Genomic DNA, 4,738 nt, shown 5'->3' with positions numbered 1-4,738 from the left:
GGTTTTTTTTTTTTTTTTTTTTTTTAACCTAGGCTTATGATACCAAGTTGAAATTCTTCGTTGAATTGTATTCTTCTCATAGAGGAGGAAATTAATATGTGTGTGTGTATATATATATATATAATATATACGTATATTTGTATAATAATACAACCCTAATTACAATGAACATAAAAATTTTAGGAAACCTATTAAGGATAGAAATCACTAATTACAATAACTAAGTGTTCCAACCGTATCTTTAATCTCAGATCCAAGCAAGAAAATTATAATTTCACACAATTAAATCTCTATGTAGCTAGTTAGCTAAAATATCCAGATATATCAATCTTACATATACATCACTCGTAAGTTATGAGAGAAAATATTAATTCATTATTCTCTCATAATTAAGAGAGGATGTTGCCCTTTTGTTTAGGCCCGATTTTACACTATCGGTTCGTGCGATCAAAGCCGTTGATGAACATGGCTCTCAACCGTTGGATGACAGAATAATAAAAAGATAATTATTATTGAAAGATAAAATCTGCCCGATTTTACACTATCGGTTCGTGCGATCAAAGCCGTTGATGAACATGGCTCTCAACCGTTGGATGACAGAATAGTTGAGATAATTATTATTGAAAGATACATTGTGGTTTTAATCATGATTTTATCTTTTAATGGTGAATTATCTTTTTATTATGCATGCACGACAGTAGAGATTGATGACTTGTGGTGTTGGTGTTGTCAGATCATAAAAATTGATGATGGGGTTAGTGTCCATGCCCTGTGAAAGACTACCAATTATATATATATAAAGCGGATTGATGGAGGACGTGATATCTGATGGCCTAGACCACATACAATATTATATATATATATATATATAATGGATGGTTGTTTAGATAAATATTATTCAAAGCCTAGCATGTAGGTTATCTTGGGAATCTTAATGGGATAAAGCATGGCTACGGATAGGTTTTTGATAATGTGATGTGATAAGCCTAGATGGACTGATAAGTTTGAAAAGTCTTGGAACAAATCTTACGGCTCAGTTTGAAGGATAGCCCTGGTTTCTGGGTTTTGATACGGATCAACTTCAGGAATTAAAATTGCAATTAAACTCTGCAACATCATCTGACCGTGCAGAGCAAGTACTTCAGTGCTATAAATACAGATGCGGTGGCAACGGAAAAAGCCCCACAAAATCAATACAAAATTGCCCTGCGCAAACTCTCACAACTTGAGATCTTTTTCTTTTCCTTTTTCGCTGACACATCTTCCGTTGGCATCAACAGCACTGTGGAAGCAACCGGTGATATCTTAAGTCGGCATAGATAGCTCTGTCACCGTAGAGTCGGTCGGTCTCGCAGTATCTTCCGTTGGCATCAACAGCACTGCGGCGAGAACGGTCGATTACCTATCCAAGTCTCGGTCGAGAAGGGTTTTCGAATCCTTGTTGGTCGAGGTCATCTCATTAGCCTTCTCGGCGAGGTGAGGTGTCACAGTTATTACATTCGGCACATTGCAAGCCGAATTCGGTTCGTGAACTTTGTAAGAAATAGCAGCCTTGTCTTCAGGCTCGAGAACCCAAGAGGCCGAGACGTGTTCCTTTCTCGGCCGCAATCGCAAGACGCAGAAGTCAGTAGCGCGACCCAACGCAGCATCATCAAATTTACTCCTCGGCCGAGCCCCGGCCGACGAGTTAGCACGCCCGCAATCACCGAAGGACGTAGTTAGCTTAGAATATACTTGGCCTGCGCGCCACGTAGGCTTTGTAATTTCTAGGGTCAACATTTTGGCACGCCCGGTGGGATCAAGTGCTAAAACTACGAAGTTCATATGATATATCAAGAATCCGATCTGGCTCAACGTAGCCGATTATACGAGCTCCTAGAGGAATTGAAAAAACACAATGAGGAACGTAAAAGATCTTTTGAAGTGGAAAAAATTCTTCGTGGCCATAGAGATATGCAAAAGTCATTCGCTGGCATGTTGAGAATAAAAGCTCCTGTTACCCTGCAAGAGCAATGGGTAAATGAAGACAGGGCTCGATTTAATGCCTGGCTAGATGAAGAACATTTTCCTTACGTTTCTGATTACAGATCAATTCCATTTGAAAAATGGTTAGGTCCAAAGGCCGGGGGGCAATTTTTCTCTCCGGCCACAATTAAAATTCGGCCTCAAAAAATTGTCGAGACGGCCGAAGAAGAACATGGGCCACCTGTTTTTTTGGCTGAGACTGAAAGTGTGGTGGGTCTAGAAGAAAAAGTTCAAGTTTCTGAGCCACAACTTGACTTAGAAAATGATTCGTCAAGAAAGTGCTCCAATGACGAACAAGGCCGAGACATAGGCCTAATCGAAAAAATCACGCCAATCGACATGATTATTGGTGATAAGGCCGATATGAAGAAGTCCCGTTCGGCTAAGTTGTTTGAATTAAAAGCCGAAATTATGCATGGGGGGCATAATAATTGTTCAACACATTCGGCGGTCGAAAATGAAAAATATTTCTCCGAATCAAAATTATTTGGAGGAAATTCTTTATTCGGCTTAAGATCTTGGCTTGGAGTAAAGCATCGTTGGCCTCCTCCTCTTTATTAGTTCGGCCACTTTCGTTTTATTTTTAAGAATAAATTATTTTCTTAAACCATTCGGCTGCTTAGCCAATGCTTAAAAAAAAAAAAAAAAAAGGGGCACGGGTGCACGGGTGATATAATCGGCGGATCAGACTTAATCTTGCCGAGGATGAGTATATATAAAAGAGCTGCTTGCCGAGATTTGATACTCGGTGCAGAAGAGAGACAAAGGATGAATCATGGTTTGCTTCTCGATGATCATGGTCTTTGATGCACTGACTGAAAAAAAAAAAAATATATATATATATATATATATTCGGTTGTCTAGGCCGAGGCCGAGCTGTCAAGAATGGTCTGTTTCACCTCGGCCTAAATTTTTTTCGACCTCCAAATTTTTTCATGGCCTCGGCAGTTGAGAGTTGCAGCAACTTTTAGGTGGAGTCCTCCAGAGTGTGACGTGAGGGCTCAAGAAGTACATGACAGAAGATAACAATGCCAAGTAAAAGAAATTTGGCCGAGTGTTGTGTCAAAGTCAGACTACTTTTCAGGCTACTTTTATATAAGATATGTACGGCATATAGCTTTAGTGTTGAAGTCACCTTACATCAGTACCTATATATATATATATATATATATATATATATGGAGTGGATGGTTGAATGACAGGCCAAGCTTGGGCCGAGCTCTAGGAACAGTTTTTTCTCGACCTCGGCAGTCGAGAGCTGCGGTAGCTCTCTCTTTTTCTGCTCTCTGCAGAGGAAGATCACAATATTGCCAGAACAGAGGTGACTTTAATGCCGAGAAACAAGATTTGTTTCGGCGATGCGACGAGATGTTGTTGGCTATGAACCAGTTAATTTCCTTAATCATTCGGCTTACAGGCCGAAGCTCAAGGAAACTGGGGGGCAATGTTTAGGCCCGATTTTACACTATCGGTTCGTGCGATCAAAGCCGTTGATGAACATGGCTCTCAACCGTTGGATGACAGAATAATAAAAAGATAATTATTATTGAAAGATAAAATCTGCCCGATTTTACACTATCGGTTCGTGCGATCAAAGCCGTTGATGAACATGGCTCTCAACCGTTGGATGACAGAATAGTTGAGATAATTATTATTGAAAGATACATTGTGGTTTTAATCAAGGAAGAAAATATCGGTAATATCGGAAATATCGGTAGTTCGAAAACACGGAAATATCGATGGAAATATCGGGATAATATCGATATCGATAAAAATTACATGGAAACCACGGAAATTGTAAGAAAAACTTGGAAATTTTTATTGAAACTTTGCAGGATGTTTATTTAGTCAATTATCTATTAGTTTATCACAAAAAATTGGAAGGAAATGCATTGCATGATGGATTTAACTGATTTAAGTTGATTATATAGCGAGCTGGCAAACATTATGAGTGTAGAAAATATGTAGTAATTAATGAAAGAAGTTTAAACACACCATAATCATTTATATATAATGAATTAGTACAATATTTTACACTCATTTAAGCAAGGGATTAAGCAATGTGAGTTGTTGAGCCGAACCAATAACAATTGGCCAGCCTGTTTCTAACGGGCAGCTGCCCGACCTGCCCGCCACTACCCACAAAAAACCCCAGCTATAAATACCAAGGTTCTAAAAAACGCTAAGCGCTAGTCGGACGGTGGGCTGGCGCCTAGCGCCTAGGTGGCTAGGTGGGATCTAGGCGGGCACCTAGACGGTCTAGGCGGATTTAGGTAAATTTCTTATATATTATATGAATTAATTAAATTTACTATATCAGATGTAAATAATTATTGAATAATATGTTATTTCTTATAAAAGAACATACATATGTCAATGTTTTATGTACATATCTAATATGCTTGCCTAAGAAAAAAAAAATCTAATAATTTATAATTTATATAACATTTATATACATATAATAATATAATATACCTCCCAAACTTTTAAAATATAAAAATCCCACGCCCATGCAAGTGGGTGGTTTTCATAATAACCCATCTGATGTAAATAGCTGTCCACCTTACCCCATCACCAATTTTTGACCTTTCAGAAACCCAAAACTGAATCTTTTACTCTCTCTCTCTCTCTCTTCCCTCATCTGCGTTCTTCTTCGCCCTTTCACTTTCAGAACCTCAAAATTGGATCTTAAATCCAACCCCACTTTGTGCTT

This window comes from Malus domestica, chromosome 08 (genome assembly GCF_042453785.1).
Source record: "Malus domestica chromosome 08, GDT2T_hap1".
In the NCBI taxonomy this organism is placed as follows: Eukaryota; Viridiplantae; Streptophyta; class Magnoliopsida; order Rosales; family Rosaceae; genus Malus; species Malus domestica.
This window is presented reverse-complemented; position numbering follows the sequence as displayed.